This window comes from Amphiura filiformis, chromosome 3 (assembly GCF_039555335.1).
Source record: "Amphiura filiformis chromosome 3, Afil_fr2py, whole genome shotgun sequence".
NCBI classification, from domain to species: domain Eukaryota; kingdom Metazoa; phylum Echinodermata; class Ophiuroidea; order Amphilepidida; family Amphiuridae; genus Amphiura; species Amphiura filiformis.
The window spans coordinates 2,547,259-2,568,625 of record NC_092630.1 but is presented as its reverse complement, the minus strand read 5'-3'; the positions used below and the strand labels follow the sequence as shown (position 1 = coordinate 2,568,625).

Here is a 21,367-nt window from a genome sequence, read left to right as displayed (position 1 = left end):
AATGCTCTAAAATCATGGAGCATATCATCTTGTCTCACACTGCAAAACACCTAGCAGGTAACAAAATCAAAATAGATCCGCAGCATGGTTTTCGGGAACAGATGTCCTGCGAGACTCAACTTCTTCAAGCCACCCATGATTGGGCCGAGGTGTTGCACCGTGGTGGTCAGACGGACGTTCTGATACTAGATTTTAGCAAAGCTTTCGATAAAGTTCCTCATCATAGATTGTCCATCAAACTTGACTACTATGGCATCAGAGGGAATACACTGAGCTGAGGGAAGGCCTTGTGGATACAAGACTTTCTATCTGGGCGTGAGCAATGTGTCATGATGCAGTCATGTCTACAGTAGAATTCATCTCGACCTTTGCAGGACTTAACCCCATTAAAAGCTATTAAACCAAGATAACACTCATTGAAACAGCTCAACTGATTAAATCGGATCTTCTCTGGTTGTGCACAAGTGACTGTTTTCATGTGCGATATCGCAATAAAGCTGGTATTCATAGCTTCAGTTGGGTAACCGATTATAAAGGAAACGAAAGGAAACAATGTTATGTGTGGCTTTGTTCACGAAATCAGACAATGGCGTGCTTTTTGTAAACCAGCATTCTTGAAAATGAGCAACATAATGATTTTTGACTTAACACGGTTTGGAAATAATTTCTTCATATTTTTGGTGTTATCTGTCGTTTACATGTCCTTCCTAAAACACAAAAGTACGACCCTCTCCAAACACCTAAATTAGCTAAAAATTTAGGACATGTTACAAAACTATATTGTCTAGAATTTTAGAAGAGTACTTTTAATATTGGCCGGTTATTTTTCACACAGCGACGTTAACTAGGCAATGTATTATTACCTATAACATTAACTAAAACACCAAAGTACGAATATTTCCAAACATCTAAATTAGCTAAAAATTTAGGACATGTTAAAAACTATATTTTCTAGAACTTTAGAAGAGTACTTTTAATATTGGCCGGTTATTTTTCACACAGCGACGTTAACTAGTCATATCCCCATACTGTTAACGTAGGGCTATTTGTGAAGGTCACGCGTCAATGGGAAAGAGCACTGTGTATTGTGTATAGGAAAACGGACAGTAACTGCAGTATGTAGCAGTCAACGGCACACACTACAAGTGGACACCAGTTACACCAGGCGTACCACAGGGCTCCGTCTTGGGGCCGACCCGTTTTCTGATTTATATCAACGACATAGCGTCTGATGTGAGTTCAACCCTCCGTCTGTTTGCGGATGATAGCATTTTATACAGGGAAATAAAAAACGTCGAAGACCAAACTAAGCTTCAAAATGACCTTCAAAAAGTCTTCAATTGGGCTAACCAGTGGCAAATGTGTTTCAATGCATCAAAATGTGAATTCCTCCAAATTACACGCAAAACCAAACCACTCAAAGCACATCTACATTGTGGATGGTCAAAACATCTCTGAATCTTTCAAACATAAGTACCTGGGAGTTACCATCAACAAGCACTTAGACTGGAAAGACTACGTGCAGAGTATAACATCCAGTGCTCGTAGCACTCTAGGCGTCCGGTCCCGGGGTCCGGTCCTCAGGCGAAATTTATCTGCCTGTCCCAGGGAAGAGCGTGCATACAAGTTTTCAGCTTCTTCTGGAGTTTACAATAGCTTACAATTCAAGATTCAAGATTGTTATGATATAAATTTTAGAACACCAAAAAGGACAAAACAAAACGAACACAAACAACACACAAAAAAACAAACAAACAATGACACAGACAAAAGGACAAGTTTCCCATGTTATTTTCATCAGGTGCAGAATGAAAAAAAGTTTAAGAAAGAGGAAATGCAAATCAAAACAGATTGGTGGGCAAAGTGACTTCAATCCTCATTTAGGTCAAACCCCGAAAGCAAACACTCCATTGTGGCCTGTACACCATCCGCGATAATCAACGTTTGAAAAGCACCCTAACCAAGGATTTAATCCTTGGCTAAAACGATACCCTAAACAGGTAACATATGTGCCTGTTTTCACACCCTAAACAGGGATTTTATTCCTTGCATCAAATTTCATACCCCAAATGTTATTTCCGCGTATTAGCAATTGCAAATTTGCTACCCTTTTTTCCAATTTTTCATGTTTTTGACACAACTTTTTACGCGTTTTTATTATCGCGGATGGTGTGCAGGCCACAATGAAAGTGACCCGGGGGTCAAACGTAAATTTCTTCAAATGTTGGCCCAATTTACCTTTACCTTCGGCAATCCTATAGTATGTACTACCGGGATATTTAGTTTCATTCTCACAAGTTTTAAATCAGATTTTAATTTCTGTCGGATTTCACCACCCTGGGGTACACATACATACATGTAATAATAAAATTCCTTTAAAAGGAGCAGGGCGAGCAAATGAGGAAGTGTCAAGAAGCCTTTGCATCGGGGCCTGAGATTGGAATTCCAGTTTCCTTTCTCACGAAGTAAGGGCTAAGAGTAAAATTGTACAATTGTGTTTGGGAGTGGCCTTCTCTCTTTTCTCTTTTTCCTAGCTATTTTCTTCCATTTCTTGCTTTGTTTATCAAAGCTATCTAGGCCAGCATGCATATATTAGCCTACACTGGCTATCCAGGCTTGTGCATTTGTATGAGCTTGGAACGGTCCATGGTTTTCCATGGATTAGCATGTGTTCCTCACGGACCAACCTGGGTAAACAAACAAACAAACAAAGGTGTAGTAATTTTATTGTTTGAACTGTTTCTATAATTCGCATCGATCATAACGATCTTGCAATGAGACTGTACAGTGTTTGGACGGTTTTTATAATACACACAATTATTTCTTTGCATTGTATTATTTTTATCAATAATCAATGAATCAATATGACTGACTCGAAAGTGCTCATTAATATTCAATAACATTTTTATTTAATAGAATACTGGTTTCAAACTTGGTCAAAGTGTTCCTAATGACTTCCAGATAATTAATTAGTTAGCTGCTCTACTTTGCATAATTAATGTTTCTATTTAAAAGCTGACAGGGTAGTAGTTGCACTTATTGAGAACATTTCATTAGTTTCCGCTGAATGTTATATGCTATAATAATGTGCATAATTATGCCCCCGTCATCATGATTAATGTTTACATGATAGGCCTACGTCTGTTTATCATGTCAATGTCGTTCCGCGGTTATTCGTTAAAACGAAAATAATTGCACCTAGGCCTAGATAAAAACATTTCTTCTTTATCGATGAATGAAGAAATGAAAAATATTATCGAAGAAATGAAAAAAACACCAAAACAAACAATCTTATTGGAGATGTGGCGGCCATACTATGAATTCAAAAGTTCAAAACATTACATGATGTTCCGAAAGTCATAACAGAAGATCAAAAGAAGGTTGATTAATACGGTTGTGGTTATGCCAATAATGGCCCAGAACGGTTCCGAATGTCATCACAAAAGATGCCCCATCCCATTCCAAAAGAAGGTGCTAAAAGTCATCACAAAAGAAGGTTGATGTTTCCAGTTTTTTCATCTGTTTTACATGTCAATATCGCTCCGGTTCGTTACCAAAAAGTCACAAACGGTTTTGTCTCAGCCATGCCTCAAATACCACCTTAAGATCTACGCATGACGACATCATAAACTTTTTTATTGTCATTGCATGCTGTAGGCCTATTTAACTATTCTACTGCTAGCAACATTTGGCATTTATTGAACATTGACTTCAACGTGTACAGCTGTATACCACCACACCATGTTCAACCAAGTTAGCAGATAAAGGGCAACCAGTTATTGACTTTTCTCCTGGTAAATTGGTCAATAAGCAAACATTCTTGGTCTGAGCAATCCGACATGTTGACATATATTAATTGACTGTGTGTTTATAGTACCATTAACAGATTCTATACGCTATAGCAGAACAACAAGCACATACAGGCAAGTATTTTACCAGTATCAATAAAACTATAATGAGGCTATTAATGTAGCCCAACTGTACGTACAATCTGGCAATACCGCTAAATCTTAAAGAAATGAAAAATATCTGTTGCAATTTTCGGATTTGCATAAAAGTAATTCTAGTTCATCCAAGTTGTAAAACAATTATTTCTTTTAATACAAACACATTCCTTAGTAAGACAACTTTATAGCGCTGTTTGAATATCAACATGAAGTAGTAGGCCTAATGACAAATTTAAATGTACACTATCGCCTCTGTAGTTTCCTGATTACTTAGACAGCACGATTATTTTATTTTTATTCTGCAACGCTGTGAGGAAATAAGTAAGCCAAAACCCATCGCAATAAGGACGAAAAATGCGAAGCCATAAAAGGCTGTGTGTGTAGAGACGAATTACCGTAGAGACTGAGTGATAAGCGCCCGTAGTGTTCGCTCTTATTACACCCAAGAGTCGTGATTTTGCGCCCAAGAGATACCGGTATGTATCGATCTGAGCTGTTTGATCAGTTTTGTTTCGGGTCCGTTAACGTCACTGATGCAGGCTACATGTGAAATGTAAACACACGAACAGCTGGAGAGTGGCTCATTCGATCCTTGAACTGTATTTTAATATAATCTTACATTTTTAAAACCGAGTATACGAAGCGTAAGTGATAAAGCACCCCCCATTTTACCCTGCTTTAATAGTTTTACCAAGTAAAATGATCACTCTCTCCATCGAGTTTTATAAAAGCTTTTTATAGTATGACATAAATGGGTGATTCTCTGAAAAGAGTAACGTTTAAGTCCCGCGACTTTCGGCGCTCATAAAAGTTTTAAAAGCGGATTTTTTTTTCTTTTTTTTTCTTAGTCATGGACTTTTGTATGTATAAAAATAGTTAAGAACATCAAAGTAGGGAAAAATTAATTTCTTGGTGTCAAAAAATTCTTCAATATCTGACGACCCCCCTGAAAACCCCATGTCCCGATGTCACGCACCGAATTTTAGTGATTTTGTAGTATTTTGTGAGCAAGTGTGGGAAGTGAAAATTACCACTGACTGGGGTAAATATCATGTCTAAGAAGGTTTAAATGCTTAAAACCACTTCTAAAGTCAATATTATGGAATAATTCAAAAATGTGTGTCAAAAAATTGCTGTCCCTTGGTTTTGCATCATTTTATTTATTTATTTATTGCATCATATTTACCCAGGGTGGCCCGATCAGCTAAAATGCTGTTCTTACACGGGGCCCTGCATAACATTAAAAACATACAGATACATGAGTATTATAATAAAGCATAAACATATAAATCACAATTTAAATAGAGAATACCAATTTACAAGTACTTAAACTAATACAATGTTAAGAACAAATCATTACAAAGTACTACTATAATATTGGTAACTCAACATGGCACAAAATTATAATCAAATATATTGCACAAATCCGAATCAAAATCAAACTCATATTGAACTCATATTCTCCTATCACCCTCAAATATCCACCACTGCACTACTCCCCACACAACATTATCGTCCTCATATCTCTACTACCGCACAAACATACACATCCCACACTACTTCACCCCTCACGTAAAAACTCACACCTTATACACTCACCCCCCCCACACCCACCCCCACACGCACCCCCACACGCACCCCCACATAATTATATACAAACATAAAATGAAGATACTGTTTATCATGATGTTTTGTGCGCATCAACCATGATGAGATAATTAACAATAACATAAAATAAGATACAAATAACAACCAAATTCATCAACATTAACCAAAACATACGATATACTCTTAATGCAAAATGGACCAATATTGGTCCTAAAGCAACAAACATTATGTTCATCATAAATTGTACATGCGCTTAAAACATTGAATACTTGGTGACTTTCTGATGTCAAGATTAATTTTGTTCCATACTTGAACACCACTATAGGAAAATGAAGACTTGAAATATTCAGTATCATTGCCATTGGAACATGGTGGTAGCGCCAGCAGATCAGCTGCGGCTTGTCTCGTATTAACACAATGTCTATCTGAAATATAATTGAATTTTGAAGAGAGATATGATGGAGCCAAACTATTTAGAGATTTATACATCAATAAAGCCTTAAAATAGTTACAACGGTCTTGAAGTGACTTCCATCCTAACATTGGAAACATAATATCAGATGAAGTTAGATAATTAACACTCAATATAATTCTGGCACAACGTTTTTGTAATACACTGAGTTTATGGACATCCTCGTTGTATCTACCAAACCATACAGCACTGCAGTAGTCAAACTGAGGCTGAATCAATGACTTATACAAAATATTTAAAATATTGGCATCAAGAAATGTGCTAAGACGCCTTAGAAGAGCTATCTTACAGAAAACTTTCTGAGTAACACCATTTACTTGTTTGTGCCACAGCAACTCATCGTCAATTACCACACCCAAACATTTAGCCTTATTTACCCTGTCAAGTTTACAACCATTTACCATAACTGAAAACGAATCATCATGAACATTGCGTAATTTTGAACTACTGCCCAATAGCATAACATTTGTTTTGTCAGTATTGAGGAAAAGCATGTTTTTACGAAGCCACTTAGTAATTTCTTCCATATCATCGGTGAGCTTCTTGGATATTACATTAACATCACTTCCACTAACATATAGTGTGGTATCATCAGCGTACATTGAGATCTTTCCATGTTTAATTACCATTGGCATATCATTAATAAAAATAAGAAACAAAAGTGGCCCAAGGATACTGCCTTGTGGAACTCCCGTTTTCACGGGAAGTGCATCAGAAACAATACCATTAAATAAAACTCTTTGCATTCTTCCAGTCAGATATGACCTAAACCATTTTAGAGTGTTACTAGATGCACCAATATCACACAATTTATTAATCAAGATATCATGGTTTACAGTATCGAATGCCTTACGTAAGTCGATAAAGGCCACGCCGGTCATTTTACCTAAATTAATATTTGAGAGCCAGTCGTCCACCATGTCTATAAGAGCGGTATCAGTAGAATGCCCTGGCCGAAAACCTGACTGGTGCTCATTTAAAATGCCATGCTGTGTTACATAAGAATATACATGATTATGCACTGCCCTTTCAATTATTTTACTTACCACAGGCAGAATTGAAATAGGCCTGTAATTGTTAGTGTCGTCGAGATTACCACCTTTATGCAATGGTGTAACCTTAGCCTCTTTCCATGCAGTTGGGAAAATACCCTTTGACAAGGATAGGTTTAAAATGTGTGTCAAGCTGTCTACAATAGCAGGACGAGCTAATTTGAGCACTCTACAGCTTAAATCATCAAGACCAGTGGCCTTATTAGCACTCATTGCACGAACTTCCTTGTCAACAAACTCAGGAGTTATGAGAGGTAAATCAAGGAGAGGGCTAACTTTACTCGACTTAACACTTTCATTCTTAACATTACCAGTACAATTATTATTACAACTACCAATTAACTTTGTTGCAACATTTGCAAAATGTTTGTTAAGGCCATTTGAAATATCATCGTCAGATGTTAAAACGTTACCATCATAAACAATGGATGATGGATTTGAAGATTTCTTAGTTGGAAGGACCTTTTTAAGAGATTGCCATAGTTTACTGGAGTTTTTACTATTTTGACTGATTAAGTTCTTATAATAATCACTCTTAGAAGATCTTATCATACATGTTACATCATTACGTGCTCTTTTATATGCCTCCCAGTCAAGAACATTATTTGTACGAACTGCCGAACGGTGAAGAGAATCTCTTTGTAACATTTTCTTCTTAATCTCAACACTTAACCAAGGAGCTGGGGAGGTCTTAACACGCTTACTTTTCTTTGGTAAATGACGGTTTATTATCATTGCCGTCACATTGGCATCAAAACGACTGGAGGTGAAGACCAAATATCAGACGTCAATAATTTGACCCTGTACGCTGCCTTTATCAGAAGACGAAAAACATCAACCCGGAATAGGTGCACATTGGCACTCTTTTCCTGCCAATTTTGAGGGTATCTTCAAGTATACACGTGCGTACCTTTATTCAACATCATCTCCAAACGTTTCTGATCAATTTGATATAAGTCTTATTGTTGAAATTTTCCGGAAAATAATGATGGTTGAATATGTCCCTGGCTGTTGTGGTAATATGTAACACGTGGGTAAGATTAACCCTGCTATTAATCGTAAGCAATGTCTGAACCATCATCTCCGCTACATCAGTTGGCGTCACAATTTGCCGTGGCGGAGATGATTCTCTATAGGAATTCGTGTAGAAATATCATCTCCGTCACATCACCATCATCTCCATCACATCACCGGATCTTGAGATACAGCGAAGTCCAGTTTAGTTTATCAGAAAATGCTTACCAATTCTAGACCTTCTCATCTGTATGAATTTAATTTTCAAGTAGTGTGAAAACATTACTGAAATCAAATGTCTGTGACGGAGATGATTCTCTATAGGAATTGTGTAGCAATATCATCTCCGTCACATCACTATCATCTCCATCACAGCATTGTCATCTCCATCACAATTGTTGTTGACCTTTATTTGACCTTTGACCCAGACAACATGGAATTTACTATTTGGAAATGTAATTGATATTGTATGTGTTTACTATGTCAATAGAAATTTATTTAGTTATTTCAAGCAAAATTATGAATATACTTAAGTTTGTATAAAAAAATACTAACAGACATGACATTTTCCGTACAGCCTGCCTCTCATTGTCCCAACTAAATGACGAAAGTACAAAATCATATTTTTTTTAATGAAAAAAGCAAACATGAATCAAGCAACTTACAAGTTATCCATAAAACTCATAATTAAGAGTTTAAACAATTTTTTTGTCCTTATTTCCTTTTTGGCCTAAATGTGACGGAGATGATGCTCACCTGGCACAACCTGCAGATTACGCCCTCTATAATATAGAGGGCGCCTTAAAGATTGCGCCAAATATTGTTTTCATGCACTAGAGACTTACATCCTTACAGATATGTAAAGGAAACATTTTTATAATCATTTTCAAATTCATATTTGCCTATCTTCAAATAGTACACCTTTTCAGAGAAATACCCAAATGTGCATATGTGTGATGTACATATATTTTATATTATGAATTGAATGATGTAGTCTTCCTTATAAACAATATCATCCTTGTCTGTTTACAAACAGAGAGGTAGACATGTAGACAAAAGACCTGTCAAAACTCCGTTGCAGTTATCATATCTCCATCATCATGAGCATGGATGGTCTATGACCACGTCCACTCCACATTCTTCAGTGGGAGTGGTGTAGTTCGTAGTCTCGTAGACACATAATCTGAGTGATTGGACAATCGCATGATTTCGGGTGCCGTCTATCAGGCCGTAGACGACCAGCCACGTCATCATGAGTGTTAATAATGCATAACACGCTTTATATAGGTATCCCAGGTGAATTCAAATTTGCCATCAAACTGCATCATTTTATATATCAAATTAAAGCCCTTGAGTAAAGAAAGCCAACACTGAAAACCTTTTTGTCATAGCACTTTCCGTAGCAAAGTTACATCTTGTCAAAGATTGACTTTCATCAAAAAGATTCTGCTAGCAAAATTCCCCAAAACAGCATTACGGGGGTGTTTCTAGATCTTAGTCTCATGACGATAGAGGGGGGTAACCCTATCGGTTTAGGATATGGATTCTCTTCAAACTTACATACAATGTCAAATATTGTCCCTTTATCCATCTATGTGAGAAAACGGAACAATTTCAGCATGAATGTGAATAATTAGCATAATTAGCAAGCCAATACACTGGTACGCGCGAATTGCATTCTGGTCAGGCATCTCGAAACAACGGCCGAGCGTATGTCCCGGTGGAAACAGGAAGTGTTCGCCTTGGCACTGAAAACCGGCTCGCCCCTGTACACTTTTATACCCTCTATTCATACTGATTAATCTTAAAAAACATTACATATTACCGCGCTCATTATCATTCTTGACAACATAGCCCATGCTGTATTTACTTCGCTTAATTATTTCTTTATTTTTAGCTATATGATGCACATTTTCACATATTTATGATTTTTCTTTGTTTTATTTTTTAAATAATTTTTTAATGGGGGGGGAGGTGCTCTCATAATTTTTTCATATTCCTCGTATCATGCTTGACAATATAGGTCATGTTTCCTTATTTATTTCGCCTCTTATGTATTTCTTTATTTTTGTTTTTTGTTTTATATCATTATAGCGCCATCTATAGTTTGACATTAGGGGCCTATTTGATGTATTTTTGCGGACGAATTGGTACTGGGGTGAAATGTTCCGAATCTATTCCGATTTCATTCTATGACTACCCAAAACTCCCGTGTCGTGTAAAATGCGAACAACTGGTATACCTGTAAAACCGCTGTGTTTCATGATTTCTCCGGAAATACATCGAATTGGAGCGTCAAATTTCAGGATAGTAATGAGAAAAATAGTATCTATTATGTGATACCAAAACCTCATCAACATTGAAAAAAATCGGGGGGATGATGCTGTCGATCGGGTTACGGACCTTTAATGGATATAACTGCTATCAAAATCTCTCTGAAATTCCATGTGCGAGTCTCTCATCACCAAAAAAAATCATATATTTGGGTCAAGTGAAGTATAGACAACATATTTATGAAGGTTTCCTTCTTAAAAAGCTTCTTTTTAATTTCAATGTAAATTTGTATTGCCGGTTTAGGCCATTTTGACTGACTAACAAATGTGTTAACTGAGGTTTCCCTGTGATACCTACTTTATAGGTGCGCGTATGTATCGTGTTGTATGTGTAGGCTAGTGCGGAATACACGCACACGCTAGCAGTACGCACAACAGAATACATGAAGTTGTAATGTAAACAAGTTTCGTTCATTTTATAATAAGGAGGGGAGTTTTTATGATGGTAATGGTAACTTAGTTTTTTGAAAACAAAAATAATTCACAGTTATCGTCTATCACACGGTAGAGGATAGTAAAAACAAAATTCCTATTGTTTATTCTCTAAATCATCATGATCATGATCACTTGGAACAGTTTTCATACAGTAAATTTGAAAAGTGCAAAAACACAACACCGGCCACTACCCAAGGCATTATAGCCAGAGGGGTGTCTTTAGGGTGTCCAAAATACCTTATTCTACAAATTCAGAGTGTCCACTTCCTATTCACTCCATTATAAAAATCAGAATTTTAGGGCATCCAAATTGAAAACAGGGCGTCCAAATGACACCTGGACACCCCTCTGGTTAATAATGCCTTGCCACCCTCTATTACAAATTGGCATTTATTCAAACTTATTTTCTCCGATATGCACTTGCCAGTTTTCCTTACGAATATGATACGTCACTATGTGATGAACCTGATGATTTGTCTGTATCCCACTTATCCAACTCCCTAAACAGGTAACATATGTGCCTGTTTTCACACCCTAAACAGGGATTTTATTCCTTGCATCAAATTTCATACCCCAAATGTTATTTCCGCGTATTAGCAATTGCAAATTTGCTACCCTTTTTTCCAAGTTTTCATGTTTTTGACACAACTTTTTACGCGTTTTTATTATCGCGGATGGTGTGCAGGCCACAATGAGAGTGACCCGGGGGTCAAACGTAAATTTCTTGAAATGTTGGCCCAATTTACCTTTACCTTCGGCAATCCTATAGTATGTACTACCGGGATATTTAGTTTCATTCTCACAAGTTTTAAATCAGATTTTAATTTCTGTCGGGATTTCACCACCCCGGGGTACACATACATACATGTAATAATAAAAATTCCTTTAAAAAGGAGCAGGGCGAGCAAATGAGGAAGTGTCAAGAAGCCTTTGCATCGGGGCCTGAGATTGAATTCCAGTTTCCTTTCTCACGAAGTAAGGGCTAAGAGTAAAATTGTACAATTGTGTTTGGGAGTGGCCTTCTCTCTTTTCTCTTTTCCTAGCTATTTTCTTCCATTTCTTGCTTTGTTTATCAAAGCTATCTAGGCCATCATGCATATATTAGCCTACACTGGCTATCCAGGCTTGTGCATTTGTATGAGCTTGGAACGGTCCATGGTTTTCCATGGATTAGCATGTGTTCCTCACGGACCAACCTGGGTAAACAAACAAACAAACAAAGGTGTAGTAATTTTATTGTTTGAACTGTTTCTATAATTCGCATCGTTCATAACGATCTTGCAATGAGACTGTACAGTGTTTGGTCGGTTTTTATTATACACACAATTATTTCTTTGCATTGTATTATTTTTATCAATAATCAATGAATCAATATGACTGACTCGAAAGTGCTCATTAATATTCAATAACATTTTTATTTAATAGAATACTGGTTTCAAACTTGGTCAAAGTGTTCCTAATGACTTCCAGATAATTAATTAGTTAGCTGCTCTACTTTGCATAATTAATGTTTCTATTTAAAAGCTGACAGGGTAGTATTTGCACTTATTGAGAACATTTCATTAGTTTCCGCTGAATGTTATATGCTATAATAATGTGCATAATTATGCCCCCGTCATCATGATTAATGTTTACATGATAGGCCTACGTCTGTTTATCATGTCAATGTCGTTCCGCGGTTATTCGTTAAAACGAAAATAATTGCACCTAGGCCTAGATAAAAACATTTCTTCTTTATCGATGAATGAAGAAATGAAAATATTATCGAAGAAATGAAAAAAACACCAAAACAAACAATCTTATTGGAGATGTGGCGGCCATACTATGAATTCAAAAGTTCAAAACATTACATGATGTTCCGAAAGTCATAACAGAAGAAGATCAAAAGAAGGTTGATTAATACGGTTGTGGTTATGCCAATAATGGCCCAGAACGGTTCCGAATGTCATCACAAAAGATGCCCCATCCCATTCCAAAGAAGGTGCTAAAAGTCATCACAAAAGAAGGTTGATGTTTCCAGTTTTTTCATCTGTTTTACATGTCAATATCGCTCCGGTTCGTTACCAAAAAGTCACAAACGGTTTTGTCTCAGCCATGCCTCAAATACCACCTTAAGATCTACGCATGACGACATCATAAACTTTTTTATTGTCATTGCATGCTGTAGGCCTATTTAACTATTCTACTGCTAGCAACATTTGGCATTTATTGAACATTGACTTCAACGTGTACAGCTGTATACCACCACACCATGTTCAACCAAGTTAGCAGATAAAGGGCAACCAGTTATTGACTTTTCTCCTGGTAAATTGGTCAATAAGCAAACATTCTTGGTCTGAGCAATCCGACATGTTGACATATATTAATTGACTGTGTGTTTATAGTACCATTAACAGATTCTATACGCTATAGCAGAACAACAAGCACATACAGGCAAGTATTTTACCAGTATCAATAAAACTATAATGAGGCTATTAATGTAGCCCAACTGTACGTACAATCTGGCAATACCGCTAAATCTTAAAGAAATGAAAAATATCTGTTGCAATTTTCGGATTTGCATAAAAGTAATTCTAGTTCATCCAAGTTGTAAAACAATTATTTCTTTTAATACAAACACATTCCTTAGTAAGACAACTTTATAGCGCTGTTTGAATATCAACATGAAGTAGTAGGCCTAATGACAAATTTAAATGTACACTATCGCCTCTGTAGTTTCCTGATTACTTAGACAGCACGATTATTTTATTTTTATTCTGCAACGCTGTGAGGAAATAAGTAAGCCAAAACCCATCGCAATAAGGACGAAAAATGCGAAGCCATAAAAGGCTGTGTGTGTAGAGACGAATTACCGTAGAGACTGAGTGATAAGCGCCCGTAGTGTTCGCTCTTATTACACCCAAGAGTCCTGATTTTGCGCCCAAGAGATACCGGTATGTATCGATCTGAGCTGTTTGATCAGTTTTGTTTCGGGTCCGTTAACGTCACTGATGCAGGCTACAGGTGAAATGTAAACACACGAACAGCTGGAGAGTGGCTCATTCGATCCTTGAACCGCTGTATTTTAATATAATCTTACATTTTTAAAACCGAGTATACGAAGCGTAAGTGATAAAGCACCCCCCCATTTTACCCTGCTTTAATAGTTTTACCAAGTAAAATGATCACTCTCTCCATCGAGTTTTATAAAAGCTTTTTATAGTATGACATAAATGGGTGATTCTCTGAAAAGAGTAACGTTTAAGTCCCGGCCGTGTGTCCTGAACTCGCCACCCTTAGCGTTACATGACAAATATTATGAATTTTTACACCAACCGGGTTTCTAACTAGATTATCTCGACAATCATCAACCCTAAACTAGCAAAAGTATACATTTTTGGAAAGCTGAAGGCATCAGCAATTCCAATATATACATTTCAACTCATTATACAGGGTGACCTGCAAGTTATACAGGGTGGAATAAAAAGATTTTGATAAAAAATGGGTCACTCAATGCATTGCTTATTACCAACTTACAGTAATAAACTGGAAGTAAACAACATTCATTTGGTTAGAGGAAATGGAGAGCCAACTGACTTCGGAAGAAACCAAAATCACAGCTGTTTGGTAATCTCGGAATATAGGGTGTCCCAAATTATGTTAGATTTTTTTACAATTCAACATATTTTGAACCTAAACATTTTCCCCCTAACTCATACAGAAAAAATATGTCCATATTTAGATTCCTCGTCAAATTTCCCCTCAGAAAATCTATACTTTGACTATGATAGGATAAGTAATTAAAATTTTACAGTAACTTTCAGATTTTGAAGACATCTGCATTACTTACTACAGTGTTTAATATGACAACGGGTAGTTTTGTATGGAAAAGTTTGTATTTTCTACACTAAACCAATCATAAATGATTAAAAACAATTAGTAGAATTGTTTAGCTGTAAGGCCGTGAGTCGTTTAGATGCTGAATAGAGTCCAAATCCAATTTACAGCCTTTACAGAAGCAGATTACGCACTAAAAATACCAATCCCATAGAGTTTGTGTGTACCACATCCCCCACCACCACATCCCCCACCACCGCCACCCTGCCCATTCTGAATTCTATGAAGCACAGTGTCAATATTAAAAAGGCTAACGGAATTCTTTTTACAGGGTTGAAAGTGCATTTTATTTAGCAATAAAATGAGACCACAAGCATGACAATAACTTCTTGCTTGACAGAGATATCATCATTTGTTTTGAGTCGACTTTGGCCAAATGTAACGTCGCCACCTTTTTTTGGTGGCGACCTCAAGACACACGACCTCCCGCGACTTTCGGCGCTCATAAAAGTTTTAAAAGCGGATTTTTTTTTTCTTTTTTGGCTTAGTCATGGACTTTTGTATGTATAAAAATAGTTAAGAACATCAAAGTAGGGAAAAAATTAATTTCTTGGTGTCAAAAAATTCTTCAATATCTGACGACCCCCCTGAAAACACCATGTCCCGATGTCACGCACCGAATTTTAGTGATTTTGTAGTATTTTTGTGAGCAAGTGTGGGAAGTGAAAATTACCACTGACTGGGGTAAATATCATGTCTAAGAAGGTTTAAATGCTTAAAACCACTTCTAAAGTCAATATTATGGAATAATTCAAAATGTGTGTCAAAAATTGCTGTCCCTTGGTTTTGCATCATTGCCGTCACATTGGCATCAAAACGACTGGAGGTGAAGACCAAATATCAGACGTCAATAATTTGACCCTGTACGCTGCCTTTATCAGAAGACGAAAAACATCAACCCGGAATAGGTGCACATTGGCACTCTTTTCCTGCCAATTTTGAGGGTATCTTCAAGTATACACGTGCGTACCTTTATTCAACATCATCTCCAAACGTTTCTGATCAATTTGATATAGGCCTAAGTCTTATTGTTGAAATTTTCCGGAAAATAATGATGGTTGAATATGTCCCACAAGCTGTTGTGGTAATATGTAACACGTGGGTAAGATTAACCCTGCTATTAATCGTAAGCAATGTCTGAACCATCATCTCCGCTACATCAGTTGGCGTCACAATTTGCCGTGGCGGAGATGATTCTCTATAGGAATTCGTGTAGAAATATCATCTCCGTCACATCACCATCATCTCCATCACATCACCGGATCTTGAGATACAGCGAAGTCCAGTTTAGTTTATCAGAAAATGCTTACCAATTCTAGACCTTCTCATCTGTATGAATTTAATTTTCAAGTAGTGTGAAAACATTACTGAAATCAAATGTCTGTGACGGAGATGATTCTCTATAGGAATTGTGTAGATATCATCTCCGTCACATCACTATCATCTCCATCACAGCATTGTCATCTCCATCACAATTGTTGTTGACCTTTATTTGACCTTTGACCCAGACAACATGGAATTTACTATTTGGAAATGTAATTGATATTGTATGTGTTTACTATGTCAATAGAAATTTATTTAGTTATTTCAAGCAAAATTATGAATATACTTAAGTTTGTATAAAAAAATACTAACAGACATGACATTTTCCGTACAGCCTGCCTCTCATTGTCCCAACTAAATGACGAAAGTACAAAATCATATTTTTTTTTAATGAAAAAAGCAAATATGAATCAAGCAACTTACAAGTTATCCATAAAACTCATAATTAAGAGTTTAAACAATTTTTTTGTCCTTATTTCCTTTTTGGCCTAAATGTGACGGAGATGATGCTCACCTGGCACAACCTGCAGATTACGCCCTCTATAATATAGAGGGCGCCTTAAAGATTGCGCCAAATATTGTTTTCATGCACTAGAGACTTACATCCTTACAGATATGTAAAGGAAACATTTTTATAATCATTTTCAAATTCATATTTGCCTATCTTCAAATAGTACACCTTTTCAGAGAAATACCCAAATGTGCATATGTGTGATGTACATATATTTTATATTATGAATTGAATGATGTAGTCTTCCTTATAAACAATATCATCCTTGTCTGTTTACAAACAGAGAGGTAGACATGTAGACAAAAGACCTGTCAAAACTCCGTTGCAGTTATCATATCTCCATCATCATGAGCATGGATGGTCTATGACCACGTCCACTCCACATTCTTCAGTGGGAGTGGTGTAGTTCGTAGTCTCGTAGACACATAATCTGAGTGATTGGACAATCGCATGATTTCGGGTGCCGTCTATCAGGCCGTAGACGACCAGCCACGTCATCATGAGTGTTAATAATGCATAACACGCTTTATATAGGTATCCCAGGTGAATTCAAATTTGCCATCAAACTGCATCATTTTATATATCAAATTAAAGCCCTTGAGTAAAGAAAGCCAACACTGAAAACCTTTTTGTCATAGCACTTTCCGTAGCAAAGTTACATCTTGTCAAAGATTGACTTTCATCAAAAAGATTCTGCTAGCAAAATTCCCCAAAACAGCATTACGGGGGTGTTTCTAGATCTTAGTCTCATGACGATAGCACCTTTCTTTAATGGATATAACTGCTATCAAAATCTCTCTGAAATTCCATGTGCGAGTCTCTCATCAAAAAAAAAAAATCATATATTTGGGTCAAGTGAAGTATAGACAACATATTTATGAAGGTTTCCTTCTTAAAAAGCTTCTTTTTAATTTCAATGTAAATTTGTATTGCCGGTTTAGGCCATTTTGACTGACTAACAAATGTGTTAACTGAGGTTTCCCTGTGATACCCGGCTACTTTATAGGTGCGCGTATGTATCGTGTTGTATGTGTAGGCTAGTGCGGAATACACGCACACGCTAGCAGTACGCACAACAGAATACATGAAGTTGTGGCAAGTTTCGTTCATTTTATAATAAGGAGGGGAGTTTTTATGATGGTAACTTAGTTTTTGCTTACAAAAATAATTCACAGTTATCGTCTATCACACGGTAGAGGATAGTAAAAACAAAATTCCTATTGTTTATTCTCTAAATCATCATGATCATGATCACTTGGAACAGTTTTCATACAGTAAATTTGAAAAGTGCAAAAACACAACACCGGCCACTACCCAAGGCATTATAGCCAGAGGGGTGTCTTTAGGGTGTCCAAAATGGTCAAAAATACCTTATTCTACAAATTCAGAGTGTCCACTTCCTATTCACTCCATTATAAAAATCAGAATTTTAGGGCATCAATTGAAAACAGGGCGTCCAAATGACACCTGGACACCCCTCTGGTTAATAATGCCTTGCCACTACCTTATTACAAATTGGCATTTATTCAAACTTATTTTTCTCCGATATGCACTTGCCAGTTTTCCTTACGAATATGATACGTCACTATGTGATGAACCTGATGATTTGTCTGTATCCCACTTATCCAACTCCCTAAACAGGTAACATATGTGCCTGTTTTCACACCCTAAACAGGGATTTTATTCCTTGCATCAAATTTCATACCCCAAATGTTATTTCCGCGTATTAGCAATTGCAAATTTGCTACCCTTTTTTCCAATTTTTCATGTTTTTGACACAACTTTTTACGCGTTTTTATTATCGCGGATGGTGTGCAGGCCACAATGAGAGTGACCCGGGGGTCAAACGTAAATTTCTTGAAATGTTGGCCCAATTTACCTTTACCTTCGGCAATCCTATAGTATGTACTACCGGGATATTTAGTTTCATTCTCACAAGTTTTAAATCAGATTTTAATTTCTGTCGGGATTTCACCACCCCGGGGTACACATACATACATGTAATAATAAAAATTCCTTTAAAAAGGAGCAGGGCGAGCAAATGAGGAAGTGTCAAGAAGCCTTTGCATCGGGGCCTGAGATTGGAATTCCAGTTTCCTTTCTCACGAAGTAAGGGCTAAGAGTAAAATTGTACAATTGTGTTTGGGAGTGGCCTTCTCTCTTTTCGCGTTGCCTAGCTATTTTCTTCCATTTCTTGCTTTGTTTATCAAAGCAGTCTAGGCCTGCATGCATATATTAGCCTACACTGGTTATCCAGGCTTGTGCATTTGTATGAGCTTGGAACGGTCCATGGTTTTCCATGGATTAGCATGTGTTCCTCACGGACCAACCTGGGTAAACAAACAAACAAACAAAGGTGTAGTAATTTTATTGTTTGAACTGTTTCTATAATTCGCATCGATCATAACGATCTTGTAATGAGACTGTACAGTGTTTGGACGGTTTTTATAATACACACAATTATTTCTTTGCATTGTATTATTTTTATCAATAATCAATGAATCAATATGACTGACTCGAAAGTGCTCATTAATATTCAATAACATTTTTATTTAATAGAATACTGGTTTCAAACTTGGTCAAAGTGTTCCTAATGACTTCCAGATAATTAATTAGTTAGCTGCTCTACTTTGCATAATTAATGTTTCTATTTAAAAGCTGACAGGGTAGTATTTGCACTTATTGAGAACATTTCATTAGTTTCCGCTGAATGTTATGCTATAATAATGTGCATAATTATGCCCCGTCATCATGATTAATGTTTACATGATAGGCCTACGTCTGTTTATCATGTCAATGTCGTTCCGCGGTTATTCGTTAAAACGAAAATAATTGCACCTAGGCCTAGATAAAAACATTTCTTCTTTATCGATGAATGAAGAAATGAAAAATATTATCGAAGAAATGAAAAAAAACACCAAAACAAACAATCTTATTGGAGATGTGGCGGCCATACTATGAATTCAAAAGTTCAAAACATTACATGATGTTCCGAAAGTCATAACAGAAGAAGATCAAAAGAAGGTTGATTAATACGGTTGTGGTTATGCCAATAATGGCCCAGAACGGTTCCGAATGTCATCACAAAAGATGCCCCATCCCATTCCAAAAGAAGGTGCTAAAAGTCATCACAAAAGAAGGTTGATGTTTCCAGTTTTTTCATCTGTTTTACATGTCAATATCGCTCCGGTTCGTTACCAAAAAGTCACAAACGGTTTTGTCTCAGCCATGCCTCAAATACCACCTTAAGATCTACGCATGACGACATCATCAACTTTTTTTATTGTCATTGCATGCTGTAGGCCTATTTAACTATTCTACTGCTAGCAACATTTGGCATTTATTGAACATTGACTTCAACGTGTACAGCTGTATACCACCACACCATGTTCAACCAAGTTAGCAGATAAAGGGCAACCAGTTATTGACTTTTCTCCTGGTAAATTGGTCAATAAGCAAACATTCTTGGTCTGAGCAATCCGACATGTTGACATATATTAATTGACTGTGTGTTTATAGTACCATTAACAGATTCTATACGCTATAGCAGAACAACAAGCACATACAGGCAAGTATTTTACCAGTATCAATAAAACTATAATGAGGCTATTAATGTAGCCCAACTGTACGTACAATCTGGCAATACCGCTAAATCTTAAAGAAATGAAAATATCTGTTGCAATTTTCGGATTTGCATAAAAGTAATTCTAGTTCATCCAAGTTGTAAAACAATTATTTCTTTTAATACAAACACATTCCTTAGTAAGACAACTTTATAGCGCTGTTTGAATATCAACATGAAGTATAGTAGGCCTAATGACAAATTTAAATGTACACTATCGCCTCTATAGTTTCCTGATTACTTAGACAGCACGATTATTTTATTTTTATTCTGCAACGCTGTGAGGAAATAAGTAAGCCAAAACCCATCGCAATAAGGACGAAAAATGCGAAGCCATAAAAGGCTGTGTGTGTAGAGACGAATTACCGTAGAGACTGAGTGATAAGCGCCCGTAGTGTTCGCTCTTATTACACCCAAGAGTCCTGATTTTGCGCCCAAGAGATACCGGTATGTATCGATCTGAGCTGTTTGATCAGTTTTGTTTCGGGTCCGTTAACGTCACTGATGCAGGCTACATGTGAAATGTAAACACACGAACAGCTGGAGAGTGGCTCATTCGATCCTTGAACTGTATTTTAATATAATCGTACATTTTTAACACCGAGTATACGAAGCGTAAGTGATAAAGCACCCCCCATTTTACCCTGCTTTAATAGTTTTACCAAGTAAAATGATCACTCTCTCCATCGAGTTTTATAAAAGCTTTTTATAGTATGACATAAATGGGTGATTCTCTGAAAAGAGTAACGTTTAAGTCCCGCGACTTTCGGCGCTCATAAAAGTTTTAAAAGCGGATTTTTTTTCTTTTTGGCTTAGTCATGGACTTTTGTATGTATAAAAATAGTTAAGAACATCAAAGTAGGGAAAAATTAATTTCTTGGTGTCAAAAAATTCTTCAATATCTGACGACCCCCCTGAAAACCCCATGTCCCGATGTCACGCACCGAATTTTAGTGATTTTGTAGTATTTTTGTGAGCAAGTGTGGGAAGTGAAAATTACCACTGACTGGGGTAAATATCATGTCTAAGAAGGTTTAAATGCTTAAAACCACTTCTAAAGTCAATATTATGGAATAATTCAAAATGTGTGTCAAAAATTGCTGTCCCTTGGTTTTGCATCATTGCCGTCACATTGGCATCAAAACGACTGGAGGTGAAGACCAAATATCAGACG

At 36.7% G+C, this 21,367-nt stretch overlaps 1 protein-coding gene across 3 annotated transcripts in view; it reads left to right on the top strand.

Annotated features, from left to right (window-relative positions):
* Positions 1-4,478: 4,478 nt before the first annotated feature.
* LOC140147857 (pseudouridylate synthase PUS7L-like) overlaps positions 4,479-21,367 on the top strand; it is a 28,186-nt gene continuing 11,297 nt past the window's right edge. The window contains exon 1 of one of the 3 annotated variants that reach the window (XM_072169629.1): positions 4,479-4,591. The gene's annotated coding sequence lies outside the window, so the exon portion shown is untranslated. Of the gene's footprint in view, positions 4,592-13,870; positions 13,966-20,704; positions 20,809-21,367 lie in introns of those variants that run through there. The other 2 variants (XM_072169626.1, XM_072169627.1) reach the window with 2 other exon arrangements.